The 16,937-nt window shown below is 40.9% G+C and overlaps 1 protein-coding gene and 1 long non-coding RNA gene across 2 annotated transcripts in view; both read left to right on the plus strand.

Moving 5' to 3' along the window:
- The window catches only part of ARHGEF28 (Rho guanine nucleotide exchange factor 28), a 219,306-nt gene that overhangs the window by 94,920 nt on the left and 107,449 nt on the right, over positions 1-16,937 (plus strand). The gene's annotated exons all lie outside the window — the stretch shown is intronic.
- Positions 6,909-16,517, plus strand: LOC107184950. The gene is made up of 2 exons (XR_001515855.1): positions 6,909-6,998; positions 16,342-16,517. It is a non-coding gene; the product is annotated as an uncharacterized LOC107184950 (long non-coding RNA).

Raw genomic sequence — 16,937 nt, forward strand, 5'->3', positions numbered from 1 at the left:
ACTCATATTTCACTAGTAGGAAGTTATCTCTATACGTCCTTGCGGATAAAATATCTACATAGAATTATTCTATATGGGAGACTTGCATTCCCCCACATATTCATTTATTCAGTTATTTATGTCAATATGGATTCATGGGTATTTATTTTATACTAGTTAAGAAGGCATTTTTATGAAAATATAGGGTAGTGATGCAATTAGAGGCCAAATAGGAGATCCATCAGTAAATAATCTATTGTTGCTTCAATCCATCCGTAAATAATCTATTGTTGCTTCATAATACTTAAAATCGCAAACAAAAAATCAGAATAACGTGTGACTTATTTATTTTTCAGAGTGTTCTAGCTTTGGCCATGGGAACTCTTTTAGTTGGCCCCTGTGTCTTATCTACATAGCCCTGTCATTGTGGGCTTTTTGTTTAGGGTGATGAAAGTATTCTCTATGATACTGTGATGGTGGATACACGACGTGCATTTTTCAAAACCCATAGAACATATGGACACAGAGTAAACTCCAATGTGTGCAAATAAAAATAATTAAGTACACAGACAATGGGATGATGAGGGCTGGGTGGGGGTGGGGCACGGGAATGGGCTAGAAGAGGTTAATGGGGGAAAAAGGAGGACCTATGTAATACTTTCAACAATAAAGATTTAAAAAAAATTAAGAAGTCGGAGGACCCTCTGGTGGAATGCAGAATATGACAAAAGAATCTGACTAGTAAACATGTGTGAAATACCTTATTGTAGGAGATGGGAATGCAGATTTGGAAATGAGTAAGCACTGTCTTCTAGGTGATAAAGTTGTTTCCCATGGGGCACAGGTTAACAATTTGGATACCACTATAAATGTGTACTGGAAATGAGCGAGCAAGTGAGTGGAGTATGGGTAGTAGGTGCCAGGTTTCTCACTCTTGGAGCAGGAGTTTATAGATAAGCGAGGGGTGGAGGCCAGGATGATTCATGTGCTAATAAATTAGAGTTGTAGACATCAGAATGCACTTATGATTAGTTAATATGGATAGACATGGTTGTATAGAGAAATATTTGTAGATATGTGTATGTGCATAGGCTAGGACACACACATACATATATTTCCTTGCCCTGTTAGTTGCCCTAGAAGCAGCAACGTTCCATCCAGTAGTATATACAAGATGAGCCATCCGTTACATTTTGTGTGAATTTTAGCTTAAAACTGTGGCATTGATAGTTTAGAGTTTATGTTAAAACTAATTATTTACATTCTTTGTTCATTTTATACCTCATAGTTAACTTATTTACATGTGAATAACCATGTGAAAGTCTATAGAACAGAAAGTTGAACATGAATGTTAAAACTAATAAAAATAAGTGTGTGATTAAGTGTGTGGCATGTAAAAAACATTTTTGGTGCGTTTGGGAAAATTGGAATTGGAACATTAGGAAGGTTGAGAACCACTGCCTTAGACTATAATGAGATACATTTCTACCCCTTCAATCCTTTCTCTGTCTAGGCTCATGGCTCATGTCCTTGCTTCTCCCACTGCCAGGGCCCCTCACATCCATTATCCATAACTGCCTCTCCAAGATAAATGCAAAATTCCTCATAATTTATTGTTCAGAAAAACGTAGCCAACTTGTCCAAATTCTTTCCTTTCAAGTTATGCTCAGGCACTTCAGTGTTTAAAAAAAAAATGATGTTCACCATGGGTCTTTTACCTTAAGAGAATCCTCTAAGTAGAACTGATATCTGTAACAATACAAAATGCTGGTGGAAGCTTTGACAATATAATTCTTTAATATGTTGCTTCAGTCAGAAAGTCTATTCTTTTCCTGTCCTAGAGTGTTTTAGGTATTTCCTTCTTATACTACATGTGAATATATCACAATACAAGTAATGTTCTTTTGTTGGATTTTTAGATCTTACTCATTTTTGTTTTAGACAATAGAGTGATATAAAGGGGCATATCGGAACCTCTGAAGCAGAATGCAGGTTTTTTGTTGAGATAAATAAAAGTAATAAAGGTAGGTGAGAAATTTTTTAAAATCTGATTTTTAAAAGATAAGTTAGAGTTCCATTTTCCCACAATCTCTCCAACTTTTTGCTTGTTGATAATAGTCGTTCTAACATGTATCTCATTGTAGTTGTGATTTGCATTTCCCTAATAGTTAGTGAAGTTGAACATCTTTTCATATGTCTATTGGCTTTTTGCATTTCATCTTGGGATAAGTGTCTGTTCAGGTCCTCCACCCATTTTTTAGTTTGGATTGTTTGTCAGACAGAAAAAGTGAAGAACCATATGATTTCACTCATATGTGGGATATAAAACTGAAAGCAACCAATGAACAAACCAGAAAAACAGCCCCAAACTCATAGACTTAGACAACAGTATGGTGGTTACCAGAGGGAAGTAAGGGGGTAATAAAGGGTAAAAGGGGTCACATATATGATGAAGGAAGATGATCTGACTTTGGGTGAAGGGCACACAATGCAATGTACAGATCATGTAGCATATAAATGTGCACTTGAAACCTAAATAATCTTATTAACCAATGTCACCCCAATGAAATTAATTTAAAAAATTGAACTCATACAAAAATAAAAATAAGGTGACATTATGAATGGTAGAATCCTAGAATTCCAATTTATGACAACAGTGATTGTACTGTGCTCCCAACTCACGTGTAATATATGTGCATTCAATTTTACAGGCTTGTTAAAAATATAAAACAGGATGGGGAGGTGGGGAGAAAAATAATAATTTAAATCTCAGGTGGCTCCACCCATGATTGCACTCTGTGAGCATAATGCCTCTGAGTCAGTGTGACACTGGAGGTGTGATTGCGCTGTTCCCACTGTGCATCTCATAAGTGAGCACCTCCTACCATGGAGATGAGCTGTGCCTTTAAAGATCTTCATTTTCTATATAACATGGCTTCTTAATGCAAGCCAACCATATCACCCAGTGCCAACCCAACGTAATGCTGTTCTCCAATGAAAACCAGCTTGGGTTGAACTTAGATGACCTGGTGTCCTTCTAAGAGATTTTGCAGGAAGATTTTGACCATCTCTGATCTTCACCTACTGCTAGAACCGGCAGCTGCATGCAATTGTCACGTACTGGCTGAAGTTATCCAGAATAGGCTTGTCCTGGCGTTAGGGGTCTTGTCTCCTCTGGTCTGTACTTTTTATGACTTTTTCAAGAATGGTGTCTAGCAGTGTTCAACGCTGGTCCCCGTGGTCAAACAAGGGAGCAGAAAATAATACATTCTCCTCTTCTTTCTGCCTTGTATGATTTTCTGGAACGTCTTTGCACATTGCCATGTCTTAGTCTTGAAAATCAAGCTATTACTTCTGAGGTAGTATCTATAATGTAGAAGAAAAGGATAATGAAAGGGCAACTTTATTTTATTTCTTAAATCTTTATTGTTGAAAGTATTACATACATCCCCTTTTCTCTCTCATTGGTCCCTTATGCCCGCCCCTGGTCCCCACCCCAGGCCTCCAGCATGAAAGGGAAACTTTAGATTTAATATTTATGCTAAAAGTTATTGAAAACTTACTTATGTTAAGTTCTTTATTATTATCTCATTTGATCCTCACAAATCTTTGAAGTTTAGAGGTTATGGTCTTATTTTGAATGAAACAACTGAGGGTCAGAAAGTACGAGTGACTTCATTGGGGCCACTAAGCAAGTAAGTGACACCCGTGAGTCCAGATGTGTATGGCTCCAAGAAGGCATGATCTTTCTCTTTGGCTTGTGGCTCCTTAAAAATATAAGTTATGACACAGTTCTTGCCCTCCAGGAATGTGAGGCCCCATTGAAGGATAAGAAGACTTACAAATACTATAATTCAAATCAAAATATAAATACCCCTCTAAGGAGATTTCATTTTATCAAGGTTGAAAGGTAGGTGACCTGTTCTCTGATGAGGAGAATTGAGGAAAGTCTCCTTTCGATGCTGAAACTTCAAGGCAGCAGCATCTGTCCTGGATGATTGTAACCGTATGGAGGCCATTTTCTAAGTAAAGGATTTTCGAATTGAAGGAGGCACAGTAAGGCTGATGAAATCATTCGCACTTGCATTGTAATGGTTGTATGCTCTCTGGTGAGAAGTGGCCTTGGGGATATATCACTGAATTCTGCCAACTGCAATTGCAATCAGTCAGAGAAAGCAAAGCAATTAACTGATTGAATATGAATGAGATGTAAATAACATCTTGAAATAATTTAAATATTGGCACAATGGAAAAAAATAGTCTATTACTATAGAAAATGAGGATAAATGACCTACAGTCGGGAAGTTTTGGGGTGAGCAAGAAAAATAAGAAGGGCTGTATGAACACAATGTTTTTACATGTTAACTGAACTGTATATGACTGGTTAGTGGAAATCATTTCATTCATTAAAATATATTGATTAAAAAAAGAAAAAAAACTATAGAACCAAAAAAAAGATATTGATAAGTAATAAAGAAAATGAGATTAGAAAAATTTTTGTCAGGCTTCTCACATGAATTGGTTGGGTAGTTTTAGAGTTTTTATTGTCAGAATAATTTTCACATCAATAATCAATTGATCTGCAATTGATCCCTCTGGGCTTTGGGGAAAATTATATTAATATGGCTCTATCTACCTAGACTCTCAACTAATAGAAATGTGTTTTACGGAGTTCTTTCATATCTCTCTTTGTCTGCATTGTCCTGAAGTTCTTACCTATTACTGATGGTCAAGCTAGGAGCAGCCTGCTCCAGTAGTTTGCCGACCTGGGATTTATCCTAGTGAGATGGCTCTAAAACTTCATCTTGCATGAGAATGAAAGACAATAGTATCTCCTGGTTCAGCACTTTCATTTCAGTTTGGTGATATACTGGTTGGTGGACATTCCCTTCCTTTGGTCTGTGGATATTTCTGAGGCAGCCCAAGGGTGCATGGACCTATGTACACCCCAAGCATTGCCTGGAGCCCTAGAGAAAAATGGTTTTTTGCCACCCATAAGTACTGTTCTGTTTTCAAATAGAGATTGTAATGAATAAAATATAAACACACTTAAACACTTTACAAGAGTTCATGTAGCTTTTTGTCAATGTACATGTTTACAATAAAGAGGATATAAAAATACTACAGCTGTTATGTAAAGATTCTACACCCACAAGTTAAGACTAATAAGTGTAAATCATTCATTTATTCAGCACATGCCTACAATGTTTCTGGCACTGTTCTGAGCCCTAAAACTGAGAATGAATGGAAACACCCATCCACAAGATTTTATCTCTTTTCTTATTAAAGATATATATGGACTAAAACTCTTACCTAATGTAAGGGTTGAGAGTACTTTATCCTTACAGTTGCACCTAGTTGATGAATAAGAATACACAGTTATTCAAATAAAAAGGCACAAAATAGCAATGTACTAATGTTTATTTTCACTTAGTTATAATGCTTACATTTACAACTAGAAGTAGTTGTATTTTGTCCTAGTTACGTTATATAAAAACACAGTAGTGATTTATGTAATTCTGATTCTGATTTGAATTTGAAATTAAGTGGCTTTTCTCCTTTTTCCACTTCTTTCTGTGCCCCTCACCCAACACCTCCCAACAGATAGGATTAGCTGTCACAGAGCAAGTGATGCATCTATTTCCTTACACAGCATTGCACGATAGTGCCAACCATTTGGGAAATAATTTTCATGAAGAGATGAATGTTAATTAAGACACATATTGTCATGTTCCGAACCTGCAGGATCGAACAGATCCTCATATTGTTTGGGTGTCAGATGACCTCACAAAACAAAACACAATACTTCTTGCTATCATTGCTACCTAAAGAAATGCTTAAAAGAGACTCCTCTCTGAAACTTGGGGTACATTTTCCCACCACAGGTCTTGGTTGTCATGTCTGAGCTTATTTGGGGCACGTGCATCCATGTGCTTCTAGGGAGTTGTGGAAGTAAGTTTGAGCAGTGTCACGCTTTATGGGGAGACGGTAATGAGCTCCCACTGAATGCTAATTAGGGGAGAGTTGTTCAGGGAGACCGCCTGAGCACTGTTGGTTTGTGGTAAATTAGTCACTAGCGCTATTGAGGCCCACTGCAGGTTTAGATCAGAGCTATGATGGCGCCCAGATCCTTATGATCCACAGCCAAGCTTGGTGACAGTTTAAGAAAACAGCTCAATTGTGCTAAATAGTAGTAGATGACTTTGCTTGAATTTAATGAGAGGAGTATAATTCTGTATAAAATGTAAAGCTCTCAACCACTTCAGGATTAAAAAGGTGGGGAGACTGGATGTTAAATGAATTAACAGAGCTGTTTTGGCTCTTAGAACTGAGAAGCTGCCAAATCAGTCAGTGAAAAGACAGATTGCTCTGGAAAAATCCTTGCCCTGAGTGTGGTGGCCTTCATTTGCGTGTGCAAGGCGCTTTCTGGCTGTCCACACGCATAAATCTCAGCCTTTATCTAACGCGGCACAGGGTGGCTTTTCTGAGAAATGATACTCCAGCTCCAGATCGAAACAATTGCCTGGGTTTGGAAGCTTTTCTTGAATCACAAGCAGTTCTTTCAATTCCCAGTTACCTTTCGTCTTCATTTCCATTTCCAGCCACCAGAAGAGGGGAGTTAATGATTCATTGGCTCCCAATGACCTTTTGAATAACTGGACTGTGATGTGCCAGTGCGACTCGGCTCCCTCTCTCTCCCCCTTTTACTTCCCTAGTTTGGCTTTAATATTTACAGCCTCCTTCTCGGTCTACATGCCTGAACGCCTGAAGGAAGCAGAACATTTATTGCCTCTCCCTCCCCGTGTTCGCCAGCTTTTCACTCAGCCCCGTTCCTTCCTTTTACATCACATGGGAGACTCGCCTCTTGGCTGGGACGCCCGGGTTCTTCCTGAGTCTCTGCTGTTGGATCTGTCGGTCTCACCGACACAGAACGATGGATTCTGATTCAGACTCACCTTTTAACTACTCGTGGCCTGCCTTCCCCAAAATGAAGATCCGACGGAGGGCGTCCAGACAAGGTAGATCACGGGCTCTTTTATTTTCCCCGGAGCCAAGCCAGGCATCTTCATATTCTTAACTTCTTTTCTTCTTTGTTCCTTTGCCAGGCTGTTTTCTGACGAAGTGCGCGTTTATACCTGTCTTTATAAAACACTCACTGTGTAAATACTTTACATAGAGACTCCCACGATAACCCTACGCCTTCCCGTGTTCCTTTCCCTTTGAGTCTACCTTTCTACCCTGTGCATGTGTAACTCACAACTTAAAAAGAAAAGTGAAGGGAGTTTAGTACAAGGTGTGTGTTTTGAGTTCACTTAATCAGAGTTACCTCGACAATAAAGAGTCCTGTTGATTGAAACGTGCCCGGCTATTGTGGGGTATGAAGAGAGCGACACATGCCCTCGATACCTAGTTTCTGCTTCGTGTGTGTTTTGGGTTTTCAAGTGTGTATTAAATTTTTTAAAAATATTTTGTACTTTAAAAATTGTTCTTTCTTTTTTATACTATTTTACTGATTTTTATAGATGCCTTAAGGAAGGGGCTTTGTGAAGGTAATTTCAACAAGAAAGCCTGCATATCTCCAGGGGATATAGTCATATAGTAAAAAGTTTAACAATCATTAGCAAGTATGCAAAATCATTTACTGCCAAAGGAAGAAGAGCCATTTATCTGCAGCGTGATTAACAATGGAGTGAGTTTACACCACCCATTTTCCCTCACCTGCACCCCACTCTTGTGGTGGAGGCTTTAGAAACCAAGGGGCAAGTTAGTGTTTGGCAGCAAAGGTGCCCCAGAAAATCTGCTGATGGTCCTGGTGGGGCTCAGCAGGTGGCGATTGCTGCTTTCCGAGATTTGCCAGAACAAGAAAGACAGTCAGTTTCCCCTTCCCATCTCCTGTCTGGTGCAGGGGCTTATGCGGTTGTTTTTAATTTAAGGAGAAAGGAACATTTTCATGCGCTTACAAGCAGAGGAGGTGCTTCTGAAAGTGTGACTTCTTTATTCTCTGGAGCAGAATGTCCTACTGCACCACCCCGTACTGTTCCCCGAGAAAAATGGAGGCTGGCAGTTATCAACACACCTGGTTCTCTTCAAGGATCTTGTTTCCTTCTTCTGAAACAGAGGGGTGTGTGTGTTTGTTTGCTCTTTGGCTGGGATCAAGGCCAGCCGCAGGAATAAGATGGCGTGAACATCTGGGGGAGGAGGGTAGAGAGCCTCAGCCTGAAAAATCTCCCGTGCTGCCCAGCTGCCATCCTTGAAACTCTGTCATGAGGAACTTAAAGAACTTCTACAGTGTTCTATTTTCCGGTTACTCTGTTTTTAAAATTTAATGTCTTCTTTGTAGGGGTAAAGGACTATGAGGTATACACCTTGCCATTAAATGGTTCGGGGGGGGGGGGAAGAAATATACCTATGAGAGAGCACGAATGTGTGCATGTAAAAGCATGTTTGAATACAAGTAGAAAATAGAGTGAAATGTTAACAATAGGTGACTCTGGGAAAAGGTGATATATTGGTGTTCTCTTCAAATTCTTTCAGCCTTTCTGCAAGCTTAGAATTATTTCTAAATTAGGAAACCTTAAAAAACATTTAAAGCACTTCTGAGAAAGAAGCTATATGAGGTCACTAATAGTTTAGAGTGAATACTATTAGTTTGGGTTCATTGAGAACAACTCGAGGGCAGGTACCAGTTCTGTAAGACTGCTATCTCTTTTTGCAGCCCAGTTAAGTTTGGGGGAATAACCTGCTTAACATATTTTTGTATTTCTACTGCCTGGCTGGCTGACTGGATGCCTATGGTTTTGGGGGCCTCGGTAGCCTAACAACCCGGGTTAATAATTAGGCGGCCAGTGGAGAACCTGGAGAGTCCAGTGGAGGTGGAGGGAATGCATTAATCACGCTCTCCTTTGAAATCCAAAGTTGGAGCCCAGCCACTTTGAGCTACAACAGAAAGTCATAACATAGCTATGTGTAAATTAAACTCAATTCAAGTGAAAGCAGGTACCCAGAATGTGAGAAAGATTAACTGTTTGCTGCTAATAAACAAAAGACAAGTGCAAATAGGTTGGTAGCAGAGAGTTGAGGATCACCAGACAGTGTTCTATGCTTCCTGTCTTCATTCAGTGGTCACGACCTAGTTGTGAAGATGAGTTTGGTCATCCCATAATGTTGGCTGGACAGGGTCCCAGAACCGTAGGTCACAGAGATGACCTGGTCCAGCCACCACAATTTACAGACAAGGGTGATAGGGCCCAATTAAGTGAAGTGATGGGGAAATGTTCACATGTTCCACAGGCATCTCCAGAGTGCCGGGTACTGGCATAGAGGGCGGGGCAATGTGGGAACCAGACAGACACCGTCCTTGTTATGCAGGGGTCTTAGCTTTGGGAAGGGTTCCTCATCTCCCAGGACCCAGACATGCCACCTCCCTATGGCAGAAGAAACACCACGAAAGCTGATTTTTCCTCCAGTGCAATGATTGGTTTGTGAAGAGCTATCATCTCTTGTCTCTTAGAGGATGATCCACTTAATTTTAGCTTTTAAAACTAAGGTGAGTTGAGTTCTGTCTCATTCTTTCTTTCCTTTTAATCATCACCATCATTCTCAGAATGTAGGATCCAGTCACCTGGGAAATCACGAAGGAGGTTTTGTGGGCTTGAAATGTCTACCTTACTAACAAATCTCTCTCATATTCAGTAAGAAATAGTCTCTTTCATTTTATATTATGCTTTTAATTCCTGATCCTCCTTGTTATATTTCTTTTAATACCCTTTCTGTTCTTATTATCACTGTTCTTTGATAGACACATATATACATACACAAACCTGGCTTATTTAGAGAAATGTGAAAATGTAGAGGGTTTGGTAATAAAAGGAAAACTAGATTAATATAGTTGATACTTATATATCAACTGAAAAGCATTTAGTACTTACTTATTCTTATGCCTTCAGGAGGAAAAAGGGATATACCTCAGAAGCAGTGCTTTTGGTCACGACCAGCGAAGTAAGCGGAGGATGAAAGCAGTTAAACCGAGCTGCCTCCAATACAGCCCGGGGGTCCTCACAAGTTGCTCTTTGTCGTTTCATGGGCAGCCCTGGAACAGGCTGTGCTGGGAGTCTAGTGGTTAATGACTGGGGTGGGCCAGAATCCACGACGGTTCTGCTTCAACAGTAGGAGATTCAACCAAGAAATGTAATGTGTATTAAGTGAATATTTAAAAATATCAGGATTAGACCTCACCCAAGGTTTCCATAATTATCATTCAATTTTTAAAATGCATTCTTTAATATAAATCATCAGAACCCGGGGGATGTTGAACTTTGTGACTTTCATCTCCTTGTGTAGCTTCTCTCATTGTCTCCTACTCCAGCTCATATCATATGCCTCTTAATGACACACAGTGTGAAAAAGAATGTGTGTGTGTGTTTTTAAAGTTTTGTTGGTGCAGCACCAGAGTAGGGTTGCCAAAGGAAGGGTTGCCTATAGAAAGCTTAACCACCTTGAAGAGCTTATACAGTGCCAATTTTTTTGTAGTCACAGCAAAATAACAATAGTTATGTGATACTTTGTTCATCATAATAAGCACTGTTTACTAAGCTGTGGCAGTTACTTTACGTACATGATATATGATTCTCAAAATAACTCTCTAAGATCGATATTATCTCTGCTTTACCGGTGAGGAAACTGAGGCTTAGAGGGTTTTAAAGTTATACCTAAAGCCATACCAGGAAGTGCAATGAATGGTAATCATGGTAGACTATGGAAGAAAATGAATGAATGAGTGACATATGTATAAGGACTTATTCACATGTTATCTTGTAAAAGCCCCGTATGTTAGATGTGGGTGTCATCTTCATTTCTTATTGGGGGGCTCTGAGGCTCAGAGTGGAGGAATGAGTTGTCCAAGATCAGAGCTAATAAATGGTAGAGCCAGGCCTACAACCAGAACTTTGAATTCAGAAGTTTTATTCTTCCTTTATGTTTCACCACTTCTTAGTAGAGGGAAGGAGGGGAGGGGTAGACTTCAGTGGGTAGCTACCTCCTTATATTCAAAAGGTGCCACTGTGTCTCACCATCTTAGTTTTCCCTCTCTTGTGAATCTTTGTCTGGGATTAGAGTTGGCAGTGGAAACTATGGGGGAGGAAAATGGGAGTGCCGTTTCTACATCTCGATATACCCAAGCACATGCGTATCAAGTACTGACTCAGTCATTGGTTGGGGTGGGAAAAGATGGACAGCACTGAATAGCTGGCTGAGGACAAGCTGAGGAAAGGATGGGGTGGGAGTGCTCCCAGTGTGTCCTGGAAAGTTCACAGCTTTGTCCCAGACAAAGAGCGAGTTAGAGGATTAATGTGCTGGGAAAGGAGATGGACATCATGGGGTCACTGTTTCATGAGTTCATTGAGTGTTTGGAGGGCAAGTACATAGTCCGAAAAATAATCCCTGATATGGTGGGTATTAAAGGTATGATGACATTTCAAAAGGTTTAATGATAATTTTTAAAGGTGAGTTACTTTTATCTCATGAATTTATTTGTTTTCTTCCTCTCTCCTGCCCTCTCTTCTTTCCTTTCATGAAGTTTCATTGAATACACTCATGTGCTTCCATGTGCTTATGTGTATTCAATTCAGAAATTCCCCAAAGGATACCTGAGTACCATAGGAGGAATAAGTCGCTACAGAAATCCTTATTAAGGAAGAGAAACATTTTCATAAAGGTGACATAACCTGCTAAGATTGCATTGGCTCACAATGAAGATAGTGTCCAACCTCACATAGAGAGGTTTTAATTTCACTCTCTGCCCGGCGGCCTACCTTTGTCGGCAGAGGGAAGGAGGCCCATTATAAGCCCGTTGCCAAACCACATAGCTATGTATTCCTCAGGCTCACTTTAGTTAAACAAATACTTTGCCAAATATTTGAAACTATTTTTTTTTCTTTTCTTTATTTCGGGCTAGTTCAAATTCTTAGGCAAGGTATATTTCTACATCAATCCCTGTAAGTGGAAGAAAGGGAGGCACTATTCCTATTTAATACCTCATGTTTGGGAGATTCCTCCCTACCACTCTGGATTCAGGGAAGGATCAATGGTTGTGTGTTCAGATATATTTTGGCAGGAAGTCCCAGAGGTCAGGACAAATTACTGTTGAAGTTCAGGGTGAAGAGACCAGTTCAACCTAAGGGCATCATCGAAGGGATGTCATTTCAATAGCTTGTGGTGACTAGGGAGGTGGTCCCTGCAAGCAGAAGGGGAGACTATGCATAGAGTATATCAAAGCCGTGGAAAATAGCCTAGGTTTGTGTACTGTGGATTCAGGTGGTACAGAAATGTAGAATGGTGTCAAATGTTGCATTCGTCTGGATGGTTAGTTTTGTCTGCCTAGCATCCTCCTTCCCTTCATTGCACAGCACTCACATTCTTAAGTGAGTGGTCTTCCCACTGCTCTGGCCATGGGTCCACATGCTGCTGTCACTTTCTCATGTGACTTTGCCTTCTGGAGGCAGTGGGCTTAGCATTCCACCCTGGTGAGCCAATCACAGCACCCGTGCCGCCTGGCCACAGCTATTGGTCTAGGGTAAGCACATGACTCAAACTTGGCCAATCAGAGTCCTTCCTTGGGATTCTTCCAACTGGAGTTTGGAGGGAGATACCTTCCTTCTTGGGTGGCAGTGCTGGAGGAGGGGGAGGTTGGAGTTGAAGCCATTAGCTGGGAGAAACCAATGTATAGTAGGAGGAAGTACTGCAATCATGGAAAGAGAAGACACCATGAGATAGGATCCTGCTAGATGCCAGGCCCTTGTTCTAGTCTCTGGGGCTCTCTTGCTGCCCAGGTGCCTCCCTCTCAAGGTTTGGATGTTAAGTTCCTTTTGTGGGCTGCCCTAATTTTCCCTCCCCATTTCACTTTTGTTTTAGCAAGTTCAGGTGAATATTTCTTCCAGCTAGAAATCTCCAATTCGTCCTTTAAGACGTGGTTTGAAAGTCCATGGTCTGGAAGTCTTCCCTGAATTCCCTCAGAGTTCATTATTGTATCCTTGGTGCCATGCTGGCTTGTGTATAATTTTGTAATAGCCTCCTCATTACTGTATTGCAAATATTATTTAATGTCTCTCACTCGAAAACACTGAACTACTTGAAGATGGAGACTGGCTGGCCCGTTTTCACACCTCCAGTGCCTGGATCGTAGGAAGCAGGCAGTACATATCGAAAGTGTATTGTGATACAGATTTACTCACACTACACTCAGATATTGCTTATTTTGTCTTTATTTTGTCTATAATGGATCTAATTTTCCTTATGAAATCCTACCCTTTAGGCAGCAGGAAGGGAAAAAGGGTTTACTTTAGTTTAAGAAAATTTGGTCCTATGCAGTAATGAAAATAGTCCTTTTCTGTAACTGCTCAGTCTCTTTAAGTAAAATGTTCAGCCTCTCAGATTTCTTTTTCCTCCTCCACTTCCTTGCCACTCTGGTATTGAATGTGACTTCCTGGAAGGGGGGGCAGTTGGTGGGGAAAGGAGGCAGCACGTCTTCGGATGCTCTCTGGGTCCTCCTGGTCTCTGCTGCAGATCTGCTGGCCGGTGCTGTTCCCTCAGCCACGATTGCTGTATTACTGGGTCTTCCGGCGCCTGTGACCAAGGTCCTGCAGCTGTATCCTCTCCTTGGTGTTGGTCAGAACCCGATGGTTTTTCTTCACTACAGAAATCTTAGAATCACTGCCCCTGGCCATTGGCTCAGGTGCTTCCCTATAAACATCTTTTCAAGGATCCTTCCTTGGCACCAGTGGGCCTTGTGTAGGCGGCAAGTACCTGACTCAGCCACTTCTTGCTCCTCTCAGAGGCCTGAGGGGTCTTGGGGACCCATTCTCACCACTTAAGCAGCTAGGAGCAGCCCAGGAAAGCTGGCCCTGGCCGACCTTGCTGCCTGACCTTGCTCTGCTACTAAGTGTGCTTGGCAGTGGTTGTCTCCTAGTGTGGGGCAGCCTGCAAGGCGTTCTCCTTTGGAGGAGCCCCAAATGGAAGTGAGAAAAGCCCACCCACCCTGAGAGTAGCCCCTGGCCTATCTCTTACTGTTCCCCATAGGCAGGGGAACCGCCTGTCTTATTCCTTTGATCTCATTATCCCTACTAGTGGAAAAGTCTGATTATGAGTTGTAATGAGCCTCTTATCCAGCTCTCATTCATACTAACCTACTTTGAGGTGCCCAGAGTTGCTCAGGAGAATGGAACAAGATTTAGGGACCAAGTAGTTTCCAACCAGGAGAAACCCAGAACAATTTGGAGGAATGCCTGCATTCCTTGGCTTTCATTATTCAAATGAAATAATGAAATCATTCATGCATTCATTCATTCAAAATGTTATTATTGAGGACACAAAAAATAAGTGACAGTTATTTGAAAGTGGCTAAGAGAATAGATCTTAAAAGTTCTCAACACAGGAAAAAAATGTAACTATGTATAGTGACGGATGTTAGCTAGACTTCTTGTGATAATTTTGCAATATACACAAATATTAAATCATTATGTTGTATACCTGAAACTAATACGCTCTGTCATTTATAACTTAATTAAAAAGAAAACAAGTGAGATAACTTACATTTCAATGGAGAGTTCTTTATTGTGCTAGCATGATTTCTTATCTGTAGTAGAACTCAGTTCTGTTTAGGATATTAAGGGGAATTAAAAACACACACATTTCTAGAGATAGGTGCTGGAGAATTGGAGGGCTTCTGACTTTTCAAGTGGACAAGATCATGTGTATGTGCCTAAGTCTTTCCATAAGATTATGCAAAATTTGAATTATTTGTAGGATTTCCTGTAATGAGGACATGCAGTTTGTTTGGTTTTGTCTAATGTCACCTGAAGTGGTCTTGTCAGAGTCCTGCCACTTTATTTGGGGCCTTTTACTTCTGTCCTGGTGTTTGTACTATGGGTTAGTTTTCTTACCCTCCATTTGCTCATTTTCCCTTTCTGTAGATTACTTTGCGTTTGGCCTTAGAGAACTGCATCCAGAAGGAAAGGAATTGCTGATTAAACGTAATCACGCCAGTCTACACACCACACATGACTGAACATCTTGATAGTTTGGGGGGAAGCAAGGGCAGGCAAAGGTTGCTATTTGCTTATTTAAGATCCTTCTCTTCCAAACATAAACGTATGTCCTCTTGAAGGCTGCTTTGTGCTACTATAATTAGGAAGGAGAATGTGGAAGGATTTGGGAGAAAACCATCGTTCTTTGAGGACTGTATTTTCTTCCTCCCTTCCTTTCTTCCCACTGCCCATCTCTTTTTCTTCTCCATGCATTATAAGGGAGAGGCTTGTTTCCTTTTTCAATAATTTTGATGATTAGGTCTTTGGAAACAGCAGAATAGGACTTCCTTTAGGATTGGATTTTAGAGTACCAAGTTGTAACTTGCTATGGAGAATGGGGTTAAACTGCTGTTCCCAGTGAGAGGGCTGGAGGAAGCTCTCATCCCAGCACCTGGGGTCCCTTCACTCTGTCCTTGGCTGTGACAGTTGTTACCAGGAGACTAGCCGGACCTCATCCCAGGGTGCACTCTTCCTCTTACAGGATCCCAGGAGGGTAAGGTAAGGTCTGAGGCTGAATTGCACATTGGATTGATGTCAGAGACTATCTAGCTTGGTAGACAAAGGCTCTCTGGGTTCTCCCAGATTCATCGCGTGGCGGACTAACATCCTCAGAGTAACTTTAGCTCATACGTGACCCACAGGAAATTCCTGGGCTAGCATGGTTTTGGAATTTGGAAGGATCCTCTCTGTAACCTCAACTCTAACTCAGAGTAGGGAGGCCTAGAGATTTTCCAGGCTACGACTAATATCAGGAAAATCCTAAGAGAGCCCTCCAGAAGAATAGGCAGGGATAAATGGCAGTTTATCCCTGAAAATGTTTCCTCTCACCTGTGAGGGTGGGTTTTTTCTTTCTTCTGGGGCACACTCAGACCATTGGTAAAGAGGACACTCTGTGAACTGCAGAATATGGCAGTTCCCTTTGACTTGGGGGATTTGGAGAGGGTGTGCTGTTGCGAGAGAGGGTGTCTGTCAGTGCTGTTTGCTTTCTGGTTCTATCACCTAATGGCCTGGGCAGGTTAATCACTCTGCTTGTGCCTCAGCTTTCCTGTCTACAAAATGAACGTGGTAACACACAATGTGGTTATGAGGAGCAGGGCTGGCAAATGGGTAAAAATAATACTATGTACTCTTGGGTAAAACATTTCCAGCGAATACATTTACATATATCTTATCTGATACGGTGGATTTACCGATAACCTATTTTGCATGAAATGCTGCAGCTGTTCTTTTACATAGGAGACACATTTTAAACACATGACTTGTTTTTTCCCTCTTATTTTAGATGTAAAAATGGTTATTGTTGGGAATTAGAAGTTACAGAGAGTGAAGAGTTGAAAGTAAAAACCACCTGTGATCCATCATCTGGAGATAGCAGTTAACATCTTGGTTTAACTTTCCAGTCCTTTCTCTTGATTTTTTGTATATTGTGTGGTTAAATAAAATGAAATCACACACTTACCATTCTGTGAATGTTTTCTCAGCAAGATTTGCACCGTCATATTCCGGCAGGAAATCTCTGGCGGCCCAGGAAGTGAACAAACACACTTAGGCACAAGTCAAACTATAACACGTTAATGAAACTTCCCAATGGGAAAATACCAGACATTGCTCACATACCATTTTCTTTGGCTCAAAATAGGATACTGAGTAACGCCAATTATTAAATAAAATACTTTGAACTACCTAGCAGAGTGCGTACCTAGAGCTGCCAGTTACTAGTTGTGTGACCTTGGGAAGTTACTTAAATAGCACCACAGTTCCGCAAAACAGAAATAGTAAATAGTATAGCTACACAGGGTTGTTTTGGAGATGAAATGAGTTAGTGTATGTAAATCAGGCAGTATCTGGTTCATAGTGAGTGCTGGATTCATCTGAGCT

The sequence above is a fragment of the Myotis davidii genome, unplaced genomic scaffold, assembly GCF_000327345.1.
Source record: "Myotis davidii unplaced genomic scaffold, ASM32734v1 scaffold44, whole genome shotgun sequence".
NCBI lineage: Eukaryota > Metazoa > Chordata > Mammalia > Chiroptera > Vespertilionidae > Myotis > Myotis davidii.